Source organism: Ornithorhynchus anatinus, chromosome 3, assembly GCF_004115215.2.
Source record: "Ornithorhynchus anatinus isolate Pmale09 chromosome 3, mOrnAna1.pri.v4, whole genome shotgun sequence".
In the NCBI taxonomy this organism is placed as follows: domain Eukaryota; kingdom Metazoa; phylum Chordata; class Mammalia; order Monotremata; family Ornithorhynchidae; genus Ornithorhynchus; species Ornithorhynchus anatinus.
Window position 1 is genome coordinate 12,438,020 of NC_041730.1, and position 16,120 is coordinate 12,454,139.

The following is a 16,120-nucleotide window of genomic DNA, read 5'->3' on the forward strand; positions in this document are numbered from 1 at the left end:
ATAAAGTGACGATATAAGATTACATTTATGGAGATTTCTTTAAGAAAATGAACACGAGAACAGCTTTATTTGATATCAATGGCTTCAATTTTTATTGCCCAAAAAGCAATTTTGGGGCTCTTTTTACATTAAGTATTGCTACAACAACTGCTCACAAGTATTTGAATTTCTATTGCATGGGCAACGAGCAGAAATCCCTCCATTTCACAGAGAAGGGTGGAATGCCTGCTGTTATATGCAGCTGTCCAAACCCCACCCCATCTTTGTCAAGTGGGCATAAAAAAGGAATAACTCTCAACAGTGGTTTCATGGGAGGGAGAAAACGGGCATAGGCAATTTAGGTAGAGTTACGGGGAGAACCTTCCGTGGCTTTCCAAAAGCCCTCTTGTTCCCCAGAAGAAGGCGGAGACATGACCTAGAGGATAGAGCACGGGCCTGGGAGTCAAAAGGTCATGGGTTCCAATTCCGCTCCCGCCACTTGACTGCTGTGCTGTCTTGGGAAAGTCAATTCACTTCTCTGGGCCTCAGTTCCTCATCTGCATAATGAGGGTTGACAATGTGAGCCCCACATGGGACAAGGACTGTGACTAACCTAATTGCTGGTCGAATCCACCCCAGGGTTTAGTACCGTGCCTGGAACATTGTAAGTGCTTAATAAATACCACAATTATCATTATTATTAATATTAGTAAATTGCCCTTTGGAAGGAAGTTGGAAACACTGAGAAAGGTGATCAGACAAATAGCGATACTAAAGGACGCCTTTGTGATGAAAGAGGGTTTGATGTTTCAAATTGTCTGCCTGAGCCCATGGATTTCATGTATTCCCTCAAGACTGTAAACTCGCCTGTAGACTGTAAACTCATCTCAAAACTGTAAGCTCGTTTCGGTCACGGAGTTGGTCTACCAACTCTGTTATATTATGATATAGTGCTCTCCCAAGCGCTTAGAAAGTGCTCTACACACAGTAAGCGCTCAATAAATATGATTGATGATTGATTGCCAGAGAGTGACCAATTCCCTGGCATTGTCCAGACTACCATACACATTGCTGGTGAAACCGCGAGAAGCAGCATGGCCCAATGGCTTGAGTATGGGCCTGGGAGTCAGAAGGATCTGAGTCCTAATCCTGGCTCCACCACACATCTGCTGTGTGACCTTGGGCAAGACACTTCACTTCTCTGGGCTTCAATTACCTCATCTGTAAAATGGGGATCGAGACTGTAAGCCCCACGTGAGACATAGACGTGATTTGCTTGTATCCACCTCAGTGCTTAGGACAGTGCCTGGCACATAGTAAGCAGAGAGTGGGGAGAGAAAGGAGGCTGGGAGGTCAGCAGGAGGCCAGGTGGGATAAGATGAGTGATTGTATTAATATGGTAGCTGTTTGGATGGAGAGGAAAGGCAGATTTTAGCGCTGTTGCGAAGGTTGGACGGAAAGGATTTACTGATGGATTGGCTTTGTGGGTTGAATGGCAGAGAAAAGTCAAGGATAACACCAAGGTTACGGGCTCGTGAGACAGGAAAGATGGTGGTACCGTCTACAGTGATGGGAAAGTCAAGGGAAAGACAGGGTTTGGGTGGGAAGATAAGGAGCTCTGTTTTGGACATATTAAGGATGAGCTGACGGGAGGACATCCAAGTAGAGATGTCTCGAAGGCAGGAGGAGATGCGAGACTGCAGAGAGGGAGAGAGATCAGGGCTGGAGATATAGATTTGGGTGTCATCCTCGTAGAGGAGGGAGTTGAAGCCATGGGAGCGAATGAGTTCTCCAAGGGAGTGGATGTAGATGGAGAACAGGAGACGACCCAGGACTGAACCCTGAGGGACCCTCACAGTGAGGGGGTGGGAGGCAGAGGAGGAGCCTGCGAAGGAGACTGAGAATGAATGGCCAGAGAGATAAGAGGAGAACCAGGAGAGGACAGAGTCAGCGAAGCCAAGGTTGGATCATGTTTCCAGGAGAAGGGGGTGGTCCATGGTGTTGAAGGGAGCTGAGAGGTCGAGGAGGATCAAGCAAGAAGGAGATCATTGGTGACCTTGGATAGGGTGGTTTCTGTGGAGTGAAGGGGACGGAAGCCAGTTTGGAGGGGTAGAGGAGAGGAATTTGAGCCAGTGGCTTGCCTCACATACCCTTAACCTTAACTCCTCTCAGTCCACCCTCATCTTCAAGCCATCTCTAAATCCTGTCAGTGCTACTTTCACAACATCACCAAAATCCGCCCCTTCCTCTCCGTCCAAACTGCTAGCACATTAATGCAAGCACTTCTCCTATCCCACTTCATTGTATCAGCCTCCTTGTTGACCTCCCTGCCTCCTGTCTCTCCCCACTCCAGTCCATATTCCATTCTGCTGCACAAATCATTTTCCTTCAAAAATGTTCAGACCACGTTTCCCCGGTCTTCGAAAACTCCAGTGGTTGCCAATAACTTCGCCCCCTCCTACCTCACCTCACTACTCTCCTACTCTCACTCAGCCCACATACTTTGTTCCTCTAATGCTCACCTTCTCACTGTACCCCAATCTCATCTATCTCACCGCCCACCTCTCGCCCACATCCTATCTCTCACCTGGAACGTCCTCCCTTCTCATGTCAGACAGATATTTCCTCTCTCACACTTCCAAACCGTATTGAAGGTACAGCTCCTCCAAGAAGCCCTCCCTGACTAAGCCTCCTCTCCTCTTCTCCAACTCCCTTCTGCGCCGCTCTTACTTGCTCAATCATTCATCCTCCCTCCCATCCCTAAAACACATGTATCTATATGTATAGCGCTTGGCAGAGCGTAAGTGCTTAACAAATACCATCATTATTATTATTGTTATTGTCATATCTGCAATTTATTTAACTATTTACTTATCTATTTATACTAATGTCTAGAACTCCCCCTCTAGACTGTGAGCTCACTGTGGGCAGGAATGTGTCTTTGTTGTTATATTGTACTCCCCCAAGCGCTTAGTACAGTACTTCGCACACAGTCAGCTCTCAATAAATACAATTGAATGAATAAATGAATGAATGAATGAATAAAAGAAAGTGTAGGCGACTCGCACAAGGAGTTTGGAGAGGAATGGAAGGAGGGAGATGGGGCGATAACTGGAGGAAACTGTGGGATCGAGGAAGGGTTGGGTTTTTTTGATGGGGAGACATGGGCATGCTTGAAAGCGGTAGAGAAGAAGCCATCGGAGAGTGAACGGTTGAAGACGGCAGTTAGGAAGAGAAGAAGGGAAGGGGGAGAGAGTTTTGATGAGGTGCGAAGGAATGGGGGTGGCTTTTGAGAGGAGGCAGTAGATCTCTAGAGATACTGGTGGGAAGGATGGGAGAGTTGAAGAGGGGGCCGGAAGGGGGAGGGACTGAGGAGCGGCAGGGGGGATTTTAGGGAGCTCACACCTGATGGTGTCAATTTTCTTAATAAAATAGGAGCCCCATGCAGGACAGGGACTGTGTCCAACCCAAATCACTTGCATATTTACCAGCACGTAATCACCAGCACGTAGAACTATGTTTGACTCAAAGTATGCGCTTAACAAACACCATCCAAAAAAGAAAAAAAAACCCTGCCTATCGGTGAAACCGCAAACCTGGCAAATGAGAACCAAAGGTGCAAATAGGCCAGGATAACCAGTGAACGGTAGGCTTTCGCACCACTCACCTTCTGTTTTAAAGTTTCAGGATTTATTTTCTCTCGTTGTGAAACCCCCACTGCTTCATTTTGAAAATGCACACCCTTGATATTAAAAAAAAATGAAGATGTCTAAAGAAAACCATTCTGAATAGGCCTTGTCCACAGGGGATTTACTAGAATGACACTTGCAATCAATCCCCAATCTGCTGCTAGGCGAACAAGCTAGAACCAAGTTTCTAAACCATCAGATTCAATGCCGGGATACAGTGGCACACGATTCATTTTTGTTTCATGTCATTTTAACAAAAATATCTTCTAAGTGCATCCTTCTCTATCAAAGAGGTCAACTACTTTGTTTTCCAATTCAAAAAGACTCTCCGCATTCAATCGAGACAAATCCAAGATGCAAGAGAGCAACCACGCTTGGATTTTTCAGGGTCCTAATTCACCAATCTTCAAACCAATTCTTAAAACTCTAAAATCCTCTCAGATGAGGATGGCCATCTTATTTTACTAATAGGAACCCTAAAGCGTAAAATGCCTGTGAAACTTTGCCAGGTTAATGTGCAACTTCCTTGAGGACAGGGATCCTGCCTTTTTCTCACTATTGCACTCTTGTGAGCACTTAGCATAGTATAGTATAGCACCCAGTAAGTGCTCAACAAATACAATCAATTGACTGCTTGCTTCAGTTGCCATGTCAGGAACGTATCTGATGCCTGTAGACTTGTTTCGTTTTGATGTCTGTCTCCCCCTTCTAGACTGTGAGCTTGTCTCTATCTGTTGCCGAACTGTATTTTCCAAGCGCTTAGTACAGTACTTTGCACACAGTAAGTGCTCAATAAGTATGATTAGACTGTAAGCCTGTCACTGGGCAAGGATTGTCTCTAACTGTTGCCGAATTGTATATTCCAAGCACTTAGTACAGTGCTCTGCACATAGTAAGCGCTCAATGAATACTATTGAATGAATGAATAAGTGAATGAATGAATGGATCTGATGAGCCCCAATCCCCGCCTCATTGCCAGACTCCAAGGGATCACTTTCATTCAATCGTATTTATTGAGCATTTACTGTGGGCAAAGCACTGTCCTTTTCACTCATTCTCAGGACAGCCAAGTTTATTTCACCCATCTTTTGGCCGACCGACGATGTAACGATATGGGAGTGGTAAGGAGTTGTTCTCAGGACCTCTAAACCCAACTGGAAGAGGTAGTGGCTTCCCCTGGGGAAGTCTGAGTAGGTATAGACCGATTAACGCCACAGGCCACCCAGGTGTCACACTGAGAAGTACAAAGGACGTTTTCAAATTGTGTTGACAAACAGAGCGGGCATCTCAACCCGTCCGTGACCTTGAGCCGTCGCGACCCTCCTTTAACAATTGGTCGGGAAGGGATAACAGATGAATAATTGGTTTTCCTGAAAGAAGGGAGGATTCCGTATCCATGGATTTCTTTCTTTGGCGAGCTTCTGAAATCTTACGATGGAACTGTAAAAACAATGTGATTAAAATCGATAGAGCACATCATTTGCTGATACCACTGCCCAAGAAAAGGCAATAAGCCTCAGGCATGTTATTACTAGATTACACAATTTCACTGACAGGTTCAAGATTTTAAAGGCAGCCAAGAAGTATAGAGGATTTCTTTTTCAGAGCCAAGGGATTTTTTTTTCCTCAATTAAAAGGAAACCATCATGTAGGGTTTTTTTCGAGATGAAGATTAAAACCGTCCCTTGTAGCACCTGCAAAAGAAGCTTAAAATTAAATTTTTCCTGCATTTTTCTAAAAATAAAAACTGGTTTGCTTTGCCAATTACAATGGAGCTGAAAGCTACTTTTGTTTAACAATACGGTGCCCAACCATGCAATAACGTCTCTGTACATCAGCTTCTCAGATATCAGCCCAGCTCTGGGAGTACTGGATGTTAGTTTATTGTTTCCGCAGGGGCGGCAGAAGGCACAGAAAACATGTTTTTTCAAGTTTGCCCCCAAACCTGGCTATGGTTTTTGGGGGGGTTTTCCTAGTAATAAAATTAGGAATTTTTAAAAAGCGTTTCCGTTTTCAAGGACTTACTTTTTCCAAATATTACTATTAATTTAGATGGTTTTAAATTTAAATCACTTGATAAATTTCTACCTGGGATTCAAATATTAGAGTCAAAAGGGAGTCCCTGACTACTGGGAGCTCAGAGTGATAAATATTATTCACTCAATTGTATTTATTGAGTGTTTATTGTGTGCAAAGCACTGTCCTAAGTGCTCGGGGGAGTACAGTATAACAACAGACACATTCCCTGCCCACGATGAGCTCACAGCCTACAGGGGTGTGGGGAGGGGAGGGAGGGATACAATTAATGTAAATAAATAGATAAATTACAAATAGATACAGAGAGATGCATATGTGCTCTGCCAATGGAAGGGAGGATGAATGAAGGAGCAAGTAAGAGCAACCCAGAAGTGGGAGGAGAGATTATTCCAGTTACTGAGAGGGCTTCTTGGGTTTGTTGAATTTTGTATCCTGGTTTTTGCATTGACAGTTCAAAATAAGAATGCTGTGACACCATCATCATGGCATTTACTGAGCACTTACTACATGCAGAGCACTGTACCGAATGCTTGGGAGAATTAGACACATTAGCAGAATTAGCAGACACATTCCCTGCCCACAGTGAGCTTACCATCACCAACAGCATTTACTGAGTGCTAACTGTGTGAAGACAGTGTATTTAGCCCCTACTATGGAAAAGAAACTACACAAAGTGGTTGAAAAATATGAGAGTTAGAACATACAATGCCTCAAGGACCTCATAATTCATTGGGAGAGACACATGTTTAAATAAATGACAAGTAGAGGAAATAAAAATCAATCGATCAATCACATTTATCGAGTGCTTACTGAGTGCTGAGCACTTTACCACTAGTAGTTATGGTAATGGCAGTAGTAATAGCAGAAGTTAATAATAATAGTGATAATAGTAATAATAAAGGAAATAGTAGCCAAGAAATATACCGCAGATTAATGTTAGGAAGATGACCTCTGAAGAGCCTGGAAAAAGTCATGAAATGTGCTGAGGTAATGGTTGCCACAAATATACAAATCGTCAACTCTATGGCATTTCCTGTGACAATGTCTGGATCCGAAAGCTGGGCAGTTAAACAACGGGATGGAAAGAACATTGATTTTTTTGGAAATGTGGTGTTAGAGAAGGCTTTGGCGAATGCCAAGGACTGCCCCAAAGACAAACAAATGGATTTTAGAGCAAATTAAACCTAAGTGGTCTTAGGAAGGCCAAATGACTCCACTTAGATTCGCATATTTTGGACACATCATCAGGAGAAGACACTAATGCTAGGAAGAGTCCAGGGAAAACATGGAAGAGGCAGACCGGCAGCTAGATGGCTAGCGACCATAACAACGATAACGAAAGACCCATTAGAAAGGTTGCGGATTACGGCAGAGGACAGGACGTTCTAGACAAATTATATCCATGGAGTCGCTGTGAATGGGAAATGACTCGGCGGCACTTAATAATAATAATGATAATAGTAGCTACAGTAGCTGTAATATTAACAGCAGAAGTATAGGTAATAGAATAATAGTATTAGCACCTTGATTCTATTTATCTTGACTCTATTTATCTTGATGATGTTGTTTCTGTTTTGTTATGTTTTGTGTTGCTGTCTCCCCCGTTTAGACTGTGAGCCCGTCATTGGGCAAGGATTGTCTCTATCTATTGCCGAATTGTACACTCCAAGCATTCAGTACAGTGCTCTGCACATAGTAAGCGCTCAATAAATACTATTGAATGAAGTTTAGCAGTAATAATTGTAATAGCAGCAGCCGTATCACCGTTATCGAGTGCCCACTTGATGTGGTGTTACTGTACTAAGCGCCTGAGAAGTACTGAATGAGAAAGTGATTGCATTTCCTGCCCAAAAGCTTCCCTTCTAACGAAACAAACATAAGCATATTTATAACAAGAGTGATCAAAACAAATGAACATACAGATATATGCAAGGACTTGCATGCAACTGTAATCCACCTCCACTTTCCTTGAAAGAAACATTGGTCTCTTATCTGCAGCAATGAGGCAAAAACTTTCCAATTATGAGCAAAATAAACACTTCCAACTGAAACAAACATTTGAGCAAGCGATCGTGAGTTTATTTGAGGCAATATCTATTTTATTTAAGCCGGAAACTGCCAGGGTGGCCAGCGGCTAATATGTGGCTTAATGACCTTGCAGATTGGGGATTACTAAAAACAATTTTGAAAAAGTAAGATTTTGCGAGGCATTAACCCGTAATATAAACTCATTAGCATTTCAGCGTAAATGAAATGAAAATGTAACTACACGGTAATCGCTAAAGCACTGAGGCTTCAAAAGGAGCAAAAGTACGTGGCATTTCTTTAACGGAGATTGTTATGATATAATTCCAGATTAAAGGGCAGGTTTTCTCATTTTCAAGTAGGCAATTCCCAAAGATAAACAAATACAGTCTTGGAGAAATATTGTCCCATGTGCTAAAAATAATAAATTGAATCTCATAAATTTCCAGTGATTTTTTTTTCTTTATTCCTCCTTTTGGTTCCAAACTCCTTCCTACCACAACTTTTATCTACAAATGGAAAAAAAAAACCTCACAGCATTTGAGCTTGTGGTTTTTCTCTCTTTTGAGTTCATATCTTTTTTGGGTTGTTGAAAATAAGAATAAAGTGAGGTAAAACTGAAAAGTCAAGTTTCTCTCCCGAAACCTTATTCTCCCTGAGGATTTGCTATTACTTCCCTGGTCTACAATGCTTTTCATATTTAAAATTAAACATTAACCATATACAGAATAGACACCTCTTGCCCCAGACATGGTCAATCCATCATGTCAAAATTACCATAGAGACTGACTTTTTCATTTGGAATGAAATGCACTTAGGTACATATCCGTAATTTACCTATTTATCGATCAATCGTTTTATTTGTTGAGTGTCTAATGTGTGCAGAGCACTGTACTAAGTGCTTGGGAGAGGACATCATAACAGAGTCGGTAGATATAGTCTCTGCTCACAATGAGTTTTTCATTTATTCATTCGTATTTATTGAGCGCTTACTGTGTGCAGAGCACTGTACTAAAGTACAAGCAGCATGGCGCAGTGGAAAGAGCACGGGCTTTGGAGTCAGGGCTCATGAGTTCGAATCCCAGCTCTGCCACTTGTCAGCTGTGTGACTGTGGGCAAGTCACTTAACTTCTCTGGGCCTCAGTTATCTCATCTGTAAAATGGGGATTAAGACCGTGAGCCTCACGTAGGACAACCTGATTGCCCTGTATCTACCCCAGCGCTTGGAACAGTGCTCTGTACATAGTAAGCACTTAACAAATACCAACATTATTATTATTATTATTACTAAGCACTTGGGAGAGTACACTCTAACAATAAACAAACACATTCCCTGCACATAATGAGCTTACAGTCTACCAGGCGAGCTTACAGCCTAGAGGACTGATGTCTGTCTCCCCGGCTAGCCTGTAAGCTCCTTGTGGACAGGGAATGTGTCTTCCAAATCCATCATATTTTACTCAGCACTCTGCACATAGGAAATGCTCAATATATTCCACTGATTGACTGATTGAATGGGGGTGTGAAATGAGAACAAGGATTTTAGCAGGGGTGGGGACTGGGAAAGGACAGGTTTCATAGAGACACAGAGTGGCTTAGTGGAAAGAGCCCAGGCTTGGGAGACAGAGGTAATGGGTTTTAATCCCAACTCCGCCACTTATCAGCCTTGTGACTTTGGGCAACTCACTTAACTTCTCTGGGCCTCAATTACCTCATCTGTAAAATGGGTATTTAGACTTTGAGCTCCACAAGGGACAACCCGATTACTTTCCATCTACCCCGGCGCTTATAACAGTGCTTGGCAGATAGTAAGCACTTAACAAATACCATCCTCTTCATCATAGAGCAAACAGAGCAGAAGGCCTTCATTTTGGGTCATATCCCATCCTGACTGGAAAATTCTCAGAACTTGTCAAAGACCTGGGATGGGCTCAAACAGCTGCAGGGGGCGGGTGGAATCGCCCCAGCACCATCCTCATAGAGCGGACATCTATGCAATATAATAATAATAATAATATTAGTCAATCGGATTTATTGAGCACTTCCCGTGTGCAGGGTACCTTACTACGCAATTGGGAGAGTACAATACAACAATAAATGGATACACAATGCACACAATGAGCTCACAGTCTAAAGGAGGATACAGACATTAATACAAACAAATGACTGATATGTACATAAGTGTTTTGTTCTGGGAGCAGGGGATGAATAAAGGGAGCAAGTCAGGGTGACATAGAAGGGAGTGGGAGAAGAGGAAAGGAGGGCTTAAGTCAGGGAAGGCCTCTTGGAGGAGATGTGCCTTCAGTAAGACTTCGAAGGCAGGGAGAGTCATTGTCAGACATGAGGAGGGAGGGCAATCCAGGTCAGAGGCAGGATGTGGGCAAGAGGTCAGCAGCAAGGTAGATGAGATCGAGATATAGTGAGAAGGTTGGCATCAGAGGAGCAAAGTGTGCGGGTTGGGTTGTAAAAGGAGAGAAGTGAGGTGAGGTAGGAGGGGGCATGGTGACTGAAAGATTTAAAAACCAATGGTGAGGAGCTTCTGTTTGACGCGGAGGTGGATGGACAACCACTGGAGTTTCCTGAGGAGTGGGGAAATGTGGCCTGAATGTTTTTGTAGAAAAAACAATAATTATGCAACTTAAGTGCTTACTGCAGGCCAAGCACTGTTCTAAGCACCAGGGAAGGCACAGGTTCATCAGTTTGGACACCTTAGGGTGGCTCATAATCTAAATTGGAGAGAGTAGGATTTAATCCCCATTTTACAGATGACATGACTGAGCCTCCTCTGAGTGAAGTGACTTGCCCAAGGTCCCACAGCAGACCCATGGCAGAGGGGGGGATTAGAACCCAGGCCCATGCTCTTTCCACTAGGCCCCTGCTTCTGTGGAGTACCAGATCTCATTTCTATTTTTTGAAAGCCACAAAGAAGAGGCCATACAGGCCCCTTCATTTAGATCTTACCTTCTAAAAAAAAACCTGACGATCTACTTCTGGCAGTTGTATTCTATACCTATTTCTTTTAGATTTACTGCTTTTAGTGACTTAGATTTTGGTCTGAAATTCCAATCTATATTTTTTCCTCTACATCATATTTCTAACTAGAACCGCCCCCATCTAGGCTAGAAGCTCGCTGTGGGCAAGGAACGTGTCTACCAACTCGGTTATCTTGTTATACTGTACTCTCCCCAGTGCTTAGTACCGTGTTCTGCACACAGTAAGCATTCAATAAATACGACTGATTGATTGATAGACTCTCAAGAAAATTTTAGGTAAATCGCTGGACAGCCATTTCTTGGTCCAAATTATAATAATGTCGGTATTTGTTAAGCGCTTACTATGTGCAGAGCACTGTTCTAAGCGCTGGGCTAGATACAGGAGAATCAGGCTGTCCCACATGAGGCTCACAGTTAATCCCCATTTTACAGATGAGGGAACTGAGGCACAGAGAAGTTAAGTGACTTGCCCACAGTCACACAGCTGACAAGTGGCAGAGCCGGGATTCGAAATTATATTTTCCTTTTCCTTCCTGAATATCAGCTCCTGGCAATGTCAAAACTTTCAAATTCTCATGCCGAGCCTGTCTGTGTACCCTCTTTAAATAAATTCCCCCTTGATAGGTGTATACTGTCCTATTGCTCTTAGTACCATGTTCTCATACTGTTAATTCCATTTAATTTTTTATACGTTATTCTACATCAAAAAGCCCTTTCAAAAGGTTCCTGTTTTAAATCAACACACTTCGAAACACCAAACTGCAATTAAAGTTAACCCAAATAGTACCTGGAATACATCATGTGACACTGACAAATCACTGCAAAATCACCTTTGCAGGTGCCAATATGAGATAAAAAATTGCTGACTTGTAAAATCCCACTCGTTATTCTGATTACTCTGTGGTACTTTAGAGTATACTTCTGAAAAGTGGAATGTAGCAGCTACGATGAGCTCTGATTTAAAATGAGGCAGTAAAAAAAAAACTTGTCAAAGCTGAAGGATCCTCACTGAGATTCTTATTAAGATCGATTTTAAAAATACGCATTTCATTCGATTTGCCTGATTTTATAACCAGAGAAATGCACAGCTGGTCGGATAACGGGGGGAAGAGGGAACCTACTCTTGAAGATGAGCTTCACGATTTACCCACTACTCACCCACCCACTTACCCTCTAGACTGTGAGCTCACTGTGGGCAGGAATGTGTCAGTTTATTGTGTCTCCCAAGTGCTTGGTACAGTGCTTTGCACCCAGTAAATACGATTGAACTGAATGAACGACCCACAATTTGGTCAGGAGTCGGTAACAAATGATCTCAATTCCACTGAAGTACAAGAGTCCCATTTTTCCAGCCCTTCCTGTGCAGATGATAAGGGAAACAATATTCAGAAACAAGGAAAGAGATCTCACTGGGCTGGAGTCATTACACCCCAAGGGGTGAGGGAGTCAGGAAACCCAGAGAGGACTATGGGAGAGACTTTAGCCATTGATCGTATTTATTGAGTGCTTTATTAGGTGCAAAGCCATCATTTCCCTCTCTCTTCTGCCTCACGCTTGCCCTTGGATTTCTACTCTTTATTCATTCTTTCAATCGTATTAAAGAAGCAGCATGGCGCACCGGGTAGAGCCCGGGCCTAGGAGTCAGAAGGTCGTGCGTTCTAATCCCGGCTCTGCGACTTAATTAATGTTGATATTTGTTAAGCGCTTACTATGTGCAGGGCACTGTTCTAAGCGCTGGGGGAGATACAGAGTATTCAGGTTGTCCCACGGGAGGCTCACAGTAATCCCCATTTTACAGATGAGGTAACTGAGATACAGAGAAGTGAAGTGACTTGCCCACAGTCACACAGCTGACAAGTGGCAGAGCCAGGAGTCGAACCCATGACCTCTGACTCCGAAGCCCAGGCTCTTTCCGCCGAGCCATGCTGCTTCCCGTTAGCTCTGTGACCTTGGGCAAGTCACGTCACTTCTCTGGGCCTCAGTTCCCCCAGATGGAAAATGGGGATAGAGAGTGGGTGCTCCACATGTCCAACCTGATGAACTTGTATCCACAGTGCTTGGCACATAGTAAGCATTCAACAAATGCCATAATTATTATCATTATTGTTTACTGAATGCTTCCTTTCATTCAATAGTATTTCATTCAGTAGTATTTATTGAGCGCTTACTATGTGCAGAGCACTGTACTAAGCGCTTGGAATGTACAAATCGGCAACAGATAGAGACAGTCCCTGCCCTTTGACGGGCGCACGGTCTAATCGGGGGAGACGGCCAGACGAGAACAATGGCAATAAATAGAGTCAAGGGGAAGAACATCTCATTAAAACAATAGCAAATTAATAGAATCAGGGTGATGTACATCTCATTAAACAAAATGAATAGGGTGATAATTCCTGTGTGCAGAGCCATGTACTAAGCACTTGGGAGAGGGCAATATAACAATAAACAGAAATATTCCCTTTATTCACCCCACCTTCACTGCCCCAGCACTTACGTACACCTCTGTCATTGATTTTAATGGCTTTCTCCCCATCTAGACTGCAATCACCTCATGGAAGCGCTTACTGTGTGCCAGACACTCAATGTACAAAGCACTGGTGCAGATACAAGGTAACCGGGTTCGACACAGTCCACGTCCCACACGGGGCTCACGGTCTTAATTGCCCAGATGAGGTAACTGAGGTACAGAGAAGTAAACCGGGTTTAAAAACCGGGTCCTTCTGGCTCCCAGGCCCGTGGTCCACCTACTAGACCATGCTGCTTTTCACTGCAAGCGCCTTCAAAAGGTTTTCCATGATTATTCTCTCATCTCCAGAGAAGCAGCGTGGCTTAGTGGAAAGAGCTCGGGCTTGGAAGTCAGAGGTCGTGAGTTCTAATCCGGGCTCGGCCACTTGTCAGCTGTGTGACCTTGGGCAAGTCATTTTACTTCTCTGTGCCTCAGTTACCTCATCTGTAAAATGGGGATTGACTGTGAGCCCCACAAGGGATAACCTGGTATCTACCCCAGCACTTAAAATAGTGCTTGGCACAGTGTAAGTGCTTAACAAATACTATCATCATCATCTCCTCACACTGCATCCTTCCCCACTGTCATTTCAGCACTGTTGCATCGTTTAAACACTTTGTTTCTCAAACGCCCACTCCAATCCCTCCTACCCACTTAAGTGCATATCTTCATACTTTATTGCTTCTTTTCTACTTCGATTCATTTTAGTGCCCGTCTTCCCCACTGGATTAGAAGACCCATGAGGGCAGGGATCGTATTTACAACTCTAATGGATTCTACCAACTTCTTGGGACAGGGATTTCCACCCGGTACTTGAGAAACATTACAGAGAGGCAGTATGACCTAGTGGAAAGAGCATGGGCCAGAAGTCAAAGGATCTGGGGTTTAATTCTGGTTCTGCCAATTGTCTGCTATGTGCTCTGGGGCAAATCACTTCATTTCCTGTGCCTCAGTTGCCTCATCTGTAAAATGGGAATTTTCTAATTTTTTTTCCAAAATATTTTTTCAAATTTTTTCAAAATCTTTTTCACTCCTTTTCATATTTTTTTTTCTTTTTTCATTTCTTTGGGGTTTTTTTTTCATTTTTCTCACTATTTCATTTTTCCACTTTTCTTTCCAATTTGGGGCTTTTTTTTTTTCATTTTTCTTAACTTCCCCGTGCCTCAGTTACTTCATCTATAAAATGGGGGTTTAAGACTGGAAGCCCCACCTGGCACCCAGACTGTGTCCAACCTGAATATCCTGTACCTACCTCAGTGTTTAGTACAGAGCCTGGCCCATAGAAAGCACTTAACAAATACCTTTTAAAAAACATTATTCGACTGATTAAAAACATTTCAATGGGCTACCAAAAACTTGAGATTTTTTAAGCAGCTGGTTAAGGGAAATCAAACCATTTCAAAATTGATTCTTATTCATTTTTCAAAGGCATGCTCTTACCTTGTTTACTGAAGGCTGAATGCAATCATGAAACGGCACCTAAACCAAACTTCTTCTCCATTACCTAGATAAAAAGAATCAGTGACCTATGAATCGTTTTTCAGTTGAAGTATCTAGCAAACTTTAATGTAATGTTTTTTAATGGAGGTATCTACTTGGTATTGGCTCATCAGTACTCCGCTACACATATCTTAGAGGAGCAGCACGGCATAGTCGATAGTACACGAGCCTGGGAATCGGAAGGTCATGAGTTCTAATCCCTGCTCCCCCACTTGTCTGCTGTGTGGCCTTGCACAAGCCATTTCATTTCTCTGGGCCTCAGTTACCTCATCCGTAAAATGGGGATGAAGACTGTGAGCCTTTTGCAGGACAGGGACTGCGTCCAACCCGATTCGCTTGTATCCATCTTAGAGTTTAGTGTAGTGCCTGGCACACAGTAAGTGCTTAACAAATCTCATAATTATTATTATTATATCTTCCTTACACTGGTCAGGTTTCAGCCTCTGAAAACAGTCCCTGATATTCTAGTTCGTAAAGAGAATAATATCATTTCATAAACATTCTTAAAGTCTCCGTACAGTCACTACTATGTCTGAATTAAGTTTTGCACGTTAAAAAAAGAGGAAGGCAAGGATGGGAGTATCAACAGATTCATTACTGTAAATAAAGTTGGCCTTAGATTTAAGTGTGTTGCTGATGATAATAATTGTGGTACTTGTTAAGTGCTTAATATGTGCCAGGCACTGTACTAAGCGCTGGAGTGGATGCAAACAAATTGGGTTGGACACAGTCCCTATCCCCCATGAAGCTCACAGTCTCCCTATTTACAGATGAGGTAACTGAGGCCCAGAGAAATGAAGTGACTTGCCCAAGGCTACACGGCAGACAAGTGGTGGAAACGGGATTACAACCCATGACCTTCTGACACCCAGACCAGTGCTCTACTCACTATATCGTGCTGCTTCCCCTTGAGACTGCATTTATGTGAGGGAATGTATTTGGGAAAGAATCCCCTACAATCAATCAGTAGCATTTATTGAACACTTATTGTGTCAGAACATTATTCAAAGGGCTTGGGAGAGAAGAATATAATGGAGGTGGAAGACACGTTCCTTGCCCAATAGGAGCTTACAGTCTAGATGGAGGAGCTCTCATGAGATTCAAAAAGACCTACTACCTGAACACAGGTTAGGCCTAGGTTTTTTAACCCTCCCCCGAATATAAGTGAAATACAGTCCCTTCCATTCTTCAGTCTAGCCCTAAATTTTCTAACCCTCCCCTGAGTGTAAGTGAAATGGGGTCTCTTCTATTATGGGTATTTGCCATTTTAGAGAAGGCTGTTTTTTTGAAAATCACAAACAATTCTAGGGAAAAAGACCCACCTGTTTCGAACGCATTCGGTAGCGCAACCGTTTGAATGTGCTTCTTGAAAACTCTCAAATCACGTATTT

At 43.1% G+C, this 16,120-nt stretch overlaps 1 protein-coding gene across 2 annotated transcripts in view; it reads right to left on the minus strand.

The window, feature by feature from the left end:
* Positions 1–16,120, minus strand: part of STK33 (serine/threonine kinase 33) — a 140,434-nt gene that overhangs the window by 80,360 nt on the left and 43,954 nt on the right. The window contains exon 2 of one of the 2 annotated variants that reach the window (XM_029061565.2): positions 14,670–14,733. The exons of the other annotated variant lie outside the window; for it this stretch is intronic. The gene's annotated coding sequence lies outside the window, so the exon portion shown is untranslated. The remainder of the gene's footprint in view (positions 1–14,669; positions 14,734–16,120) is intronic. 2 annotated transcript variants of the gene reach the window in all.